This window comes from Bos mutus, chromosome 27, assembly GCF_027580195.1.
Source record: "Bos mutus isolate GX-2022 chromosome 27, NWIPB_WYAK_1.1, whole genome shotgun sequence".
Lineage (NCBI taxonomy): Eukaryota > Metazoa > Chordata > Mammalia > Artiodactyla > Bovidae > Bos > Bos mutus.
In genome coordinates, this window is record NC_091643.1 from 14,971,067 (window position 1) to 14,984,926 (window position 13,860).

The following is a 13,860-nucleotide window of genomic DNA, read 5'->3' on the forward strand; positions in this document are numbered from 1 at the left end:
TCCAGTGAAAGTCTTTGGCAAACTGGGAATAGAAGAAAGGTTCCTCATTCTGAAAAATGGAATCTATAAAAATACCCACAACTAACATCATACTTAAGGATAAATCACTGAATAAATCCCATAAGGGCAGAGGTCATGCCTGTATTCTCTTTCCCATGTAGAAATTTTTACGACTTATTTAGAATGGAGAACAAAATATAAAATTAAAATGTTTTGATAATATACACATAAATCAAGTACACTTAACTGGAACAATTAGATAGCATCAAAAACTAAAATCAGCTTTCACACTGAATTATATCGCTTTCTAAACTTTGAATAATGTTCTTCTGAAATGCCAAGATAAAATCATGGGAGGAAACAAAGCAAGCCAGAGAAAACAAAGAGAATGCAGAAATCAGATTATGAACGGAAGAATATGTTGAATTGAGGGGCAAAAATCATTAATTGTGGAAGAGAGGGGGCACTTTTAAAGAGGTCATGCCTGTTTTATCCACTTTTATATTAGCCAGTATCTGGCTCAGTAACTGCATGGTGGACTCTTAGCTCACATCTTCATTCCTTCATCTGTTCATTTTCTTCAATATTTAATGAGTGTTGACCATGTGTGAGGTGGTGTTTTCGGTAACAGGACATAGCAATGAACAAAACTAATACCCAGCTTTCATAGACCTTAAAGTAAATCCCTGTCAAATGAAAGAATGAGTGAAAGAGAAAATACACCTGTAAATAATGATGCTAATAAACATTCACACTTGTACGTTCTCCGTGCATATCATTTCATTGCCGTCTTACAACACTGATGCAGTGCAAGCAGGGTAAAGGAAACTGAAAACTAGAAAGACAGTGGGTTGCCTGAAGTCCCACAATGATGAATCAAGGACAGGCATCCAGATCTCCAGAGAGGAAATCTCACTTGTGTTCTTCTTCCTTTAAAATGAACCAGAGAAAGGATGAAAACAGACAGGCCCCACCACTTAGGATTTATGAAGGCTGCCACCCTTTTTTTCCAAACACAGGAAAAATGGATGCTTGAAGCACTTGCTTATTGTTCCGCAGAAGCAGCTGTGGCAGCTTCGGTGAGGACGCCTTGTTAAAAGGAGAAAGAAGCATGGCTGCTTTGACAGAAGTTTTCTCGTGTGGCCTATGGAGGATCAGCCATTCATCACGCGTGGTTATTTATTTATCATATCTTAGGCATTGCCCTCAATAACACAAATGCGAGAAAGCAGATTTCCTGTCCCCGGGGAAGGCCAAGTCTGATGAGTCAATAATTAAAAACTGCCTCAACAGCTGACACTTGCGCCTCCCTGAGAAACTGCAAAAGGGCAGGGGAGACAAATAAAAGGTTCTTTCTTTTTTAATTTTGAAAAATTTCTTGTGAATAATTTTTATTAGGAAGTCTTATGGCCAAGGGACTTCCTTTTTTAGTTATTATTTTTTACAAATTGAAGTTAGTTGATTTACAGTTTTTGAAGAACCATAATGAACAACACTGAAACCCAGAGGATGATAAATTCTCATTTCCAAGGACACAACAAGAGGAAGAAGGAAGGCTATATTGAACAGAAGAATGTTAAAATAATCCAAAAAGATAGCTGAAGATTTAATTGAGTGTGTAAAAGAGCAGCAGATTACTTGGGATTAAAGTAGCATCTTTCTTCAAAAAAGGATTTGACTATTACTAGTGATGGAGTATATTGATTCAGCTGTAATGATTGGATTGGGGGTGGAGGATAACGAAGATCATGGCATCTGGTCCCACCACTTCATGGGAAATAGATGGGGAAACAGTGGAAATAGTGTCAGACTTTATTTTTTTGGGCTCCAAAATCACTGCAGATGGTGACTGCAGCCATGAAATTAAAAGACGCTTACTCCTTGGAAGGAAAGTTATGACCAACCTAGATAGCATATTCAAAAGCAGAGACATTACTTTGCCAACAAAGGTCCATCTAGTCAAGGCTATGGTTTTTCCAGTGGTCATGTATGGATGTGAGAGTTGGACTGTGAAGAAGGCTGAGTGCCGAAGAATTGATGCTTTTGAACTGTGGTGTTGGAGAAGACTCTGGAGAGTCCCTTGGACTGCAAGGAGATCCAACCAGTCCATTCTGAAGGAGATCAGCCCTGGGATTTCTTTGGAAGGAATGATGCTAAAGCTGAAACTCCAGTATTTTGGCCACCTCATGCGAAGAGTTGACTCATTGGAAAAGACTCTGATACCGGGACGACAGAGGATGAGATGGCTGGATGGCATCACTGACTCGATGGATGTGAGTCTGAGTAAACTCTGAGAGTTGGTGATGGACAGGGAGGCCTGGCATGCTGCGATTCATGGGGTCACAAAGAGTCGGACATGACTGGGTGACTGAACTGAACTAAACTGATCTGAGGGTCCTGGTAATCTCTTCTAAAGCCCTAGATTCTGTCTTCATTCTTTCAGCTCCCAAGGATGATAAGTTTTTTTTCAGCTGATGTTCACTGGTAAAGGTTAATCATGATTTCATTCCACAGACTTCCAGACATTCCTGAGTGGTGCCAAATTAATTTAAAAATATCACTGTATGGCCTTTTGTTCTCTTTCTCTAGTTACTACAAAAAATTCCCAGAAGAATATAGGTAATCTTTTTAAAAGCATGTTTTCTCTGATTCTGATTTTCTCATTGTTTTTTTCTCAGGCATCTTAAACATCTTGTCTGAAATCTTAGGCATCTTCAGCATTATTTTAGATAGAGTAAAAAAATGCCAAAGTTCATAAAAAGGTTTCAATAAAGTAACCTTCATTTATTCTTCAATAAATGAAGAAAAGAGAACTATTTGAACTTATTACTTTCCTGATAACAGCAGACATCAACATCTTCCACTGACAGGGGTTCGCAGACAGCCACGGGAGAGAAAAAAACAAACCAAATGGGAAAATGTCATTAAACCCACCCAGGTTAGGCAAGAGGAATTTTTTGAAGAAATTCTAGCCTTAACAGTCCCAGAATTTAATGTAGAGGATGGAAGTGTAAACCAGGATCACTCAAGAGCCAGACTCAGTGGGAGGTATGGCCATCTGTCCTGAGTTCAGGGTACTTGAAAATCGCTTTATGTTGCCAAATGCTTCTCTAATCTCTTCCATTGCCTTAAATCCCGCCATTAGAACTTTTGTTCTTTGGCTTAAGGGTTTTTGCAATTGTGATGAAGTTTCTGCAGAATGTGAGTCAGAGTATAAGTAAGACTTTATCCAAGAACATGACTCTGGGAGTCAGAGTATAAGTAAGACTTTATCCAAGAACATGAATTCGTTGATAAGATCCACTTAGCTTATTTGGCTAAAGGGTGAAAGTGTGAGGAGGGCATAACCTCAGACTTCAGAAAGGCAGATAATAGCGAAATAGAACTAAGAGTCAATATTAGAAATGAACTTTAAATCCATAATATTATATCCTGCTGGGTCTGCATGAAATGCTTACGAGGCTGTGATTTTTATCAAGTTCATACTTTGAGTTTGAAACGATGGTGAAGAGAAGCGATTGGCAAAAGCCTGGAAATGATCAGATGATGCCTCCAGTTTTGGGAAAAGAAGAGGAATTTCAGCAAACAATAGACAACTAAATAGTGAAAATAATAAGCTAATTCATTTTTTTACAGCTTTATGGAGATATATAATTCACAAACCACATAATTCATTCAAGTAAACTGTACAATTTAATGATGATATACTTACAAAGTTGTGCATTCACCACCACAATGCATTTTATAACATTTTTCTTATCCCCAAATGAAACCCCTCACCACATCACCTAGCCGCACATCTGATCTCCCCAGCCCCACAGCCTCAGACAACCACTGATCTATTCTTTGTCTCTATAGACTTGACTGTTCTGGATTTTAAATGGAATTTAAACTGATTCTTCATGATCAGCATTTCACTTTTTAAGAGTAAATCTTGCCCAAACATGATGAATTCTTCATTGATTAAATTACTCTGATCTTCCTTTAAAATGTTATGCACAAGATGTATATAAATATCAACAAGGGTATCACTTTTCTGGAAGAAAGGACATTTGAAATATTATAGCCCACCCAAAACTTAGTCAAGATAAGGAACTAAAAATGGACAAATTGTGGTATAAAATATCTCAACAACCATTTACATGTAGAGTTGACAGTCATTAAAACGTTCATATAATATAGCAAATGTCTAAGATAATTCTTTAAAGAATAGGTATGATGAAAGATACATTATAATTCATAAAATCTGAATCAGTTCATAACAACAACAAAATTTATAAAGACGGGAAAGAGAGAAGAAAGCCAGAAAAATTATTTTCTCATCTTAACACAAAGAAGAGTTAAAACACCATAATTAGAGAAAAAAATAGGTTCAACATCTTCTAGAATTAAAAAGTAAGTATACAGTCTATTCAGAAGGAGGGGAAAAGTCAAAGGATATAACTTTAGATATGATAGAAAAAATGGAAATGATAAGAAAGTACAACCAAATGATCCCCAGATCCTGATTCCAGGCCCACTTCACATTGCTATTGTTTTTTTTTTTTTTTTGACCATACCATGGTGTGTGGAATCTTAGTTCCCCAGCTAGGGGTCAAACTCACGCTCCCTGCATTGGAAGCATAGAGTCTTAACCACCAGACCACCACGGAAGTCCTACTATACTCCATTTTAAACTTCACTTCCTTCTAGAGTAATACCATAACTAGATCTAGACTTCATCTCGAGGTTGAGAAAAATCCGTTTAACTGGACCCCCACAAATGGACCCCCACGTTTCTCTGAACTTCTACATTATTAACATTAATCACACATATAATTATTTAACTGCCTTCCCAGGGAGGGCAGAGAATACGTTTATCCTGCCCATAGATGTACTGCATGCAATAGACAACTTATACATATATGTTGAATGACTGAATAAATGTATGAACACTTGATTACAAATATAGGATGAATCATGAAGATTTCAGAAGAGCAAATATGTTATTCATCCATTATGTGAAATATGTATGAATTTATTGAAAGTCATCGTTTTGGGGGAACATTTGTTGGCATGGATAATGCTCATGATGAATTATGAAATGAAAATTCCTGGTTTGTACTAATAATACATGTGGAGAGAGAATGGATAGGAGAGAAAGAGAAGGGGAGAGAGAAGGTGTGGAGGGAGAGGTTGGAAAGGATTTTAATTCTAACAATTGACTATTTCTGGGAAGTTAAAATAAATGTTTTTTTTTTCCACATAAATTTCTTTGCTTTTATTTTTTTAAAGGGAGTTTTGTTTTGCTTGTCCTAGCAATTATCTTTTTATTTTTACCCTTTAGAGCATCATAATCCCTGCTTCTTTCTTGCTTTCCCTTTTATTAGTTTGTTGGTCAATATTAAATGATTATCTTTTGTTTTTTATCCCCATTTCAACAAAAAAGGAACTTATTTTACTTTCCCATTTCCAATCCCTCTTTTTCTCCATTTTAAAAGTTGAATTCTTTGTACTTTATGAGATCATACTTATATACAATCCTCTCTCACCCTTTTCCTCATCCTTGTTTTAGTCTTACATCTATAATTAAATATACTGAATGTTTACCATGAGCATTTTCACCAAAAATTGCACATTATCTCTTGGTTGAATGAAGATCATCCCCTGGTAGTTTCCTCTAGAAAGGCTCATGAGACAGCCTGAGTCCGTTCAGGTGTAAACTTAGTATTTGTGGCCTTGACAGTTGAACAGTAGCTTAATTGGATATAATATACTTGTATCATACTTTCTTTTCTCAAAGTTTATTCAAATGCTGCTGCATTACTACCTTTCTTTGTATGTTGACTTTTAGATGTCTGATCCCAATGTACATGCATGGTAAGTCGCTTCAGTCATGTCTGATTCTTTGTGACCTTATGGACTATAGCCCACAAGGCTCCTCTGTCCATGGGATTCTCCAGGCAAGAATATTGAAGTGGGTTGCCGTGCCCTCCTCCAGGGTATTTTCCTGACCCAGGGATTGAACCCACATCTCTTATGTCTTCTGCATTGGCAGGTTCTTTACCACTAGCGCCATGTAGGAAGCCCCTGATACCAATATGATTTTATTACTTTGTCTTTTAGTGTCTAAGTTTCTAGAATTTTTCTCTTAATCTTTAACCTGGAATATCTTCATTAGAGTTTTTTCAGAGAGTTTAGAATTTCAACAGTTACTCCAGGGCCTCAGTGGATTTTTTTTTTATTAAGTAGGTATAGTTATTCTTTAAAAAAAAAAAAAAAAAAAAACACAACTTTTTCTGATTTTTTTTTTTTTTTGGATTCAGTTTTACTGATATTTAATTTATACATATTGAGTCAACCATTTTAAAGGTAGAGTTTGATGACTTTTGATAAATGTATGCTTATATAACCCACATAACCACCCCCACTACAATCAAGATAAAGGAGTTTTCATAACTCAAAGTTCCCTTGAGTTCCCTTTTATTGAATGCCGTTCCCCTAACGCACTTGCACCACCTCCAAATCCACTTCATGGCTCTAAGCAAGCACTGATTTGATTCCTAACACTACAGATTTCACTTTTTCAGAATTCATTTCAATGGAATCACACAGTATGAACTAAAATGTGTCTGGCTTCTGTTTTGTTTTGCTTCTCTTTCTCAGCATGATTTTGGAATTTATCCATACTATTGCATGTGTCAGTAGTTTATTTCTTTTTGTTGATGAGTATTCCTCTGTATGTATATGTTGTTGTACTGTGGGTGCATGCTCAGTCATGCCCAACTCTTTGTGACCCCTTGGACTGAAGCCCAAAAGCCTCCTCTGTCCGTGGGTTTCTCCAGGCAACAATACTGGAGTGAGTTGCCATTTCCTACTCTAGGGGATCTTCCCAACCAAGGGATCAAATCTTATCTCTTGCATCTCCTGCATTGGCAGGCAGATTCCCACCTCACCATCTGGGAAGACCCTATACATATATACCACTATTTCTTTATGAGTTTATCCACTGACACACAGTTGTTGATTCACTTTTGAGCTATTAGGAATAAGGCTTCTCTGAACATTTGTGTACAAGTCTTTGTATGAACATGTTTTGGTTTCTCTTATATAAATAGGAGTGAAATTTCAGAATCATGTAAGTATACGTATACATTTAATTTTACAAGAAACTACCTGTTTTGTGCTCATTGTCTCTTGCAAGAACTCCAAAGTTACCACTAGCTGCTGAACAACCATCAACAGAAGAAGAATGCTGGATTCCACCAAAAAAAGATACCCAAGGTTGAAGGGCAAAGGAGAAGCCCTAGTAATATGGTAGGCGGGGCAAAATCACATTGAGAATGAAACTCCATACCCACCAGAGACTCTTAGAGGACTCAAACAAAACCTGGGCACACCAGGAGGCCCCACAGAGACTGAGCCAGACCTGCCTTTGAGTGTTTGAGTGTCTCCTGCGGAGGCACAGGTCAGCAGTGGCCTGCCGCAGGGGCAGGGGCTCTGGGTGCAGCAGACCTGGGTGTGGCATAAGCCCTCTTGGAGGAGGTCACCATTAAGCCCACCACAGAGCCACCAGAGCTTACACAAGACTGGGGAAACAGACTCTTGGAGGGCACAAACAAAACTTTGTGTGCACAGGGACCCAGGAGAAAGGACAGTGACCCCATAAGAGACTGACCCAGACTTGCCCATGAGTGTCCAGAGTCTCCAATGGAGGCATGGGTCAGAGGCGGCCTGCTGCAGGGTCAGGGGCACTGAGTGCAGCAGTGTGTGCATGGAGCTTTTGAAGGAGGTCACCATTATCTTCATTACCTCCACTGTAGTTTGGCCTCAGGTCAAACAACAGGGAGTAAACACAGCCCCGCCCATCAGCAGAAAAATGGATTGAAGATTTACTGAGCATGGCCCATCAGAACAAAATTCAGTTTCCCCCTCAGTCAGTCTCTCCCTTCAGGAAGCTGCCATAAGCCTCTTACCTTATCCATCAGAGGGCAGACAGAATGAAAACCATAATCACCGAAAACTAATCAAACTGATCACATGGACCACAGCCTTGTCTAACTCAATGAAACTATGAGCCATGCCATGTAGGGCCACCCAAGACAGACGGGTCATACTGGAGAGTTCTAACAAAACGTGGTCCACTGGAGAAGGTGATGGCAAACTACTTCAATATTCTTGCCATGAGAACCACATGAACAGTTTGAAAAGGCAAAAAGATATGACACTGAAAGATGAACTCCCCAGATCAGTAGGTGTTCAATATGCTACTGGAAAAGAGTGGAGAAATAACTTCAGAAAGAATGAAGAGACAGATCCAAAGCAAAAACAATGCCCAGTTGTTGATGTAACTGGTGATGGACGTAAAGTCCAATGCTGTAAAGAGCAATATTGCATAGGAACCTAGAATGTTAGGTCCATGAATCAAGTAAATTGGAAGTGGTCAAACAGGAGACAGCAAGAATGAATATCGACATTCTAGGAATCAGCGAACTAAAATGGACTGAAATGGGTGAATTTAACTCAGATAACCATTGTATCTACTACTGTGGGCCAGAATCCCTTAGAAGAAATGGAGTAGCCATCACAGTAAAAAAAAAAAGTCCAAAATGCAGCTCCTGGGTGCAATCTCAAAAACGATAGAATGGTCTCTGTTTTCAAGCCAAACCACTCAATATCACAGTAATCCAAGTCTATACCTCAACCAGTAATGCTGAAGAATCTGAAGTTGAATGGTTCTATGAAGACCTACAATAGTTCTACAATTTTCTGGAACTAACACCCAAAAAATATGTCATTTCATTATAGGGGACTGGAATGCAAAAGTAGGAAGTCAGGAAATACCTGGAGTAACAGGCAAATTTGGCCTTGGAGTACAGGGTGAAACAGGGCAAAGGCTAACAGAGTTTTGCCAAGAGAATGCACTGGTCATAGCAAACCCTCTCTTCCACAACACGAGAAACTCTACACATGAACATCACCAGATGGTCAATATCGATAACAGATTGATTATATTCTTTGCAGCCAAAGTGCACGTGGAGTGGTATCTAATTGTTGCTTTAATTTGCATTTCCCTGATGACTAATGATGAACACTTTTTTAATGTAATTAATGGATATTCAAAAACCTTCTTTTACAAAGTTTCTGCTCAAATCTTTTGCCAGTTTTGTGGAAGCTGTTTGTCTTTATATTACTGAATTGTAGAAATTTTTGACGTTTTCTGCACGCAACTCCTTTATTAGATATATGTACTGTGAATATTTCCTCCTAGTGTGTGGCAGCCTATTATTTTCCCTAGGAGTATATTTTGTAAGGCATTTTAAAATTTGATGAACTTTATCTATGGGTTTTTTTTTTTTCTATGCTTCTAGTTTTCTAGGTCTTGTCTAAGGAACCTGAGTCCTGAATCTTCTATGCCATCTTCTGGAATCTTTATTATTATAATTTTTACAATAGATCTATCCATCTCTTAGGCATTATTTTGAATTAATGTTGTGTATGATAGGAGATAAAGCTTGAGATCTACTTTTTTTGTTGATTGGCACCAAGTGGTCCAAGTATTATTAGCTAAAAAGTTATTAACAATTTTTTCCCTTGTGGAATTATCTCTGTGCCTTTGTCAAAAATCAATTGCTCATAAATCTGGGAGTTTACTTCTGGACCCCCTTTTCATTTGCATTGATGTAAACATATTTTCTTAAGGTAAAGCTTCACTTCTTTATTATAGCTTTTGTATATGTTTCAAGATCAAGTGAACCAATCAGCTAGTATTCTCCAACTGGTCATTTTTAACTTTCTGTGATGGCAATTTTCACTTACATATGCATTTTGTTGAAGTTTTTAGTTCTCTATTTCTATTCCTCATTTGTTCATTCACTTTTATAAGACTTTCTTTAATACTTTGGATATTTGGATATTTTTCTCTTAATTTGTTGAACATGTTTATAACAGATGATTTGAAGTCTTTGTCAGCTATATCCAACAGTTGTTCATACACAAAATACATTTTAATTGACTGTCTTTTCCTGTGTATGGGGTAACACTTAAAAACAAAATTTGTGTATGTGTGCCATATTGTTGTTGCTCAGTTACTAAATCATGTCCAACTCTTGCCAGCCCCATGGACTGTAGCATGCCAGCCTTTCCTGTCTTTAATTATCTCCTAGAGTTTGCTCGGATTCATGTCCATTGAGTTGATGGTGCTACCTAACCATCTCATTTCGTCATCCCCTTCTCCTTTTGCTTTCGATCTTTCCCAGCATAAGGGTCTTTTCCAATGAGTCTATACTTTGCATCAGGTGGCCAAAGTATTGGAGCTTCAGCATCAGTCCTTCCAATGAATATTCAGGGTTGATTTCCTTTAGGATTGACTGGTGCGGTCTCCTTGCAGTTCACGGGACTCTCAAGAGTCTTCTGCAGCACCACAATTCAAAAGTATCAATTCTTTGGTGCTCAGCCTTCTTTAAGGTCCAAATCTCACATTTGTACATGACTACTGGAAAAACCACAGCTTTGACTATGTCATGTCTTTGTTTTTTAATGCACTATTTAGGTTCGTCATACCTTTCCTTCCAAAAAGCAAGCATATTTTAATTTCACAGCTGCAGTTGCTGTCCACAGTAATTTTGAAGCCCAAGGGGGAAAAAAAAAAACAAACCTGTCACTGGTTCTACTTTTTTCCCATCTATTTGCCATGAAATGATGGGACCATATGCTATGATCATAGTTTTTTGAATGTTGCTTTTTAAGCCAAGTTTTTCACTTTCCTCTTTCATCTGCATCAAGAGGTTCTTTAGTTCCTCTTCAATTTCTGCCATCAGAGGGTATCATCTGCATATCTGAGGTTATTGATATTTCTCCAGGCAGTCTTGATTTCAGCTTGTGATTCATTCAGCCCAGCATTTTGCTTAATGTACTCTGCATATAAGTTAAATAAACAGGGTGACAATATATAGCCTTGACGTACGCCTTTTCCAATTTTGAACCAGTCCATTGTTCCATATATTAACTGTTGCTTCTTGACCCCAATATAGGTTTCTCAGGAGACAGGTAAGGTGGTCAGGTATTCCCATCTCTTTAAGGGTTTTCCAGAGTTTGTTGTGATCCACACAATCAAAGGCTTTAGCATAGTCAACGAAGCAGAAGAAAATGCTTTGCTGGAATTCCCTTGTTTTCTCTGTGATCCAAGGAATGTTGACAATTTGATCTCTGGTTTCTCTGTCTTTTTAAAACCCAGTTGTGTATCCGGAATTTCTCAGTTCATGTGCTGCTAAAGCCTAGATTGAAGCATTTTGAACATCACCTTACTAACATGCAAAATGAGCACAATTTTCCATTCTCTGACTCTGCCCTTCTTTGAGTTTGTAATGAAAACTGACCTATTCCAGTCCTGTGGCCACTGCTGAGTTTTCCAAATTTGCTAACATATTGAGGGCAGCACTTTAACAGCATCATCTTTTAGGATTTGAAATTGCTCAGCTGGAATTCCATCACCTCCGCTAGCCTTGTGTGTTGTCATGTTTCCTAAGGCCTACTTGATTCCAGATTCCAGGATGTCTGGTTCTAGGTGACTGATGACATCCTTGTGGTTATCTGGGTCATTAAGACCTTTTTTGTATAGTTGTTCTGTGTATTCTTGTAACCTCTTTTTAATCTCTTATGCTTCTATTAGGTCCTTACCATTTCTGTCCTTTATCTGCCCATCCTTGCATGAAATGTTCCCTTTATATTTCCAATTTTCTTGAAGAGATCTCTAGTCTTTCCCATTCTATTGTTTTCCTCTATTTCTTTGCACTGTTCATTAAGAAATCCTTCTTCTCTCTTCTTGCTTCTCTGGAACTGTGCATTCAGTTGGATGTATCTTCCTCTTTCTCCCTTGTTTTTTGCTTCTTTTCTTTCCGAAGCTATGAGTTAAGTCTCCTCAGACAATCGCTTTGCCTTCTTGCATTTCTTTTTCTTTGGGATGGTTTTGGCCACTGCCTCCTGTACAATATTATGAACCTCTGTCGATAGTTCTTCAGGCGCACTGTCTACCAGATCTAACCCCTTGAATCTATTCATCACCTCTACTGTATAATCATAAGGGATTTGATTTAGGTCATAAGTGAATTGTCTAGTGGTTTTCCCTGTGTGCATGCTAAGTCGCTTTAGTTGTGTCTGACTCTTTGTGACCCTGTGAACTGTAAACTCCCAGCTCCTCTGTCCATGGGATTCTCCAGGCAAAAATACTGGCATGGGTTGCCATTCCCTGCTCCAGGGGATTTTCCCAACCCAGGGATCAAACCCATGTCTCTTATCTCTCCTGCATTTGGCAGGTGGATTCTTTACCACCAGCACCACCTGTGAAGCCCAGTTGTTTTTCCCTACCTTCTTCAATTTTAGCTTGAATTTTGCAATAAGGAGCTAATGGTCTGAGCCACAGTCATAGCACTCTGCTATTAATAGAAACATCCTAGTATGGGAATAATCGTAGGCTCACAATGACTCGTCACTAAGAATCGTTTGCTTCTCTTCTTTTATGGATCACAGTCCTTCACTAACTGATCTTCAGTGTTTCAGCATGGTTGACATACATTTTCTCCAGTTTTCTAGTTGTTGAGACAGGAATGTAAGCCAGGGCCTTGTTTGCTTCATGTGAACAAAAGCAGAACTCTGGACTGCAGATTTATATACAAGTTCCATGACACTGTTTAATACTCTTCTTCCAGAATTTTATTTATCTTATGTTAGCTCTTCTTTGCCTGTATCCCGATTGGATCACTTTCCCTCTGACTCTTTTTGTTTTTCTTTCTTTTTCTCATTGTTTTGTTCGTTTATCAGTCCCTATTCAGGTTCCCTTATTAAATTTTCATTTAAATCCATTCTCAATTATCTTTTACCTTAATCCTTATCTATGACCTTTTTCTTTAGTTTCTTTGCTGAGTTTCATCAAGTCTTACTTCCTTTCTAGTTGTCCTAACTTTATTTGTTATATAAAAATTATCTTCAAACACTTGCTTTAGGATATTTTATTCAGTTTGTTTGTAGTCTCTTTTTTTATGCTTTGTGGTTGGATCTTTTAAAGGAATTTTTATCATATATACTGTTTATCATTTTCTGTCTTTATCTTATAGTAGCTTTATATGGAAATAGGCTAATTTTATTCAATCCATTTCATAAACAAAGTTTATATTTCAAAAGTACATTTTTTGGTCAGTTTAATGAAGTTACTTTTTAAATGAGTATCTTTAATGTGGGAGGAAATAATTCCTAGGTCTTGTTGTTTATTTTTATTTTTTCAAGAGCCCTATTTTTTCTCTTAATTGCTTCTTTACCTTCATTACTACAATTTAGAAAGATGTCTCTCCTCTCTAATTACCTTATTCTCCAGAAATACTGCAAGGAGATCTAACCAGTCCATTCTGAAGGAGACCAGCCCTGGGATTTCTTTGGAAGGAATGATGCTAAAGCTGCAACTCCAGTACTTTGGCCACCTCATGCAAAGAGTTGACTCATTGGAAAAGACTCTGATGCTGGGAGGGATTGGGGGCAGGAGAAGAAGGGGACGACAGAGGATGAGATGGCTGGATGGCATCACTGACTCAATGGACGTGAGTCTGAGTGAACTCCGGGAGTTGGTGATGGACAGGGAGGCCTGGCGTGCTGCGATTCATGGGGCCGCAAAGAGTCGGACACGACTTAGTGACTGAACTGAACTGAAGACTGTCACCTAAATGTTTTTTGAATTCTCTAATCATGTCTAGAACTTTTCAGCTTCCCTGGTGGGTCAGTGGTAAAGAATCCACCTGCAAGGCAGGAAGACATGAGTTCAATCCTTGGGTCGGTAAGGTCCTCTGGAGAAGAACGTGGCAACTCACTCCAGTATCCCATGGACACAAGAGC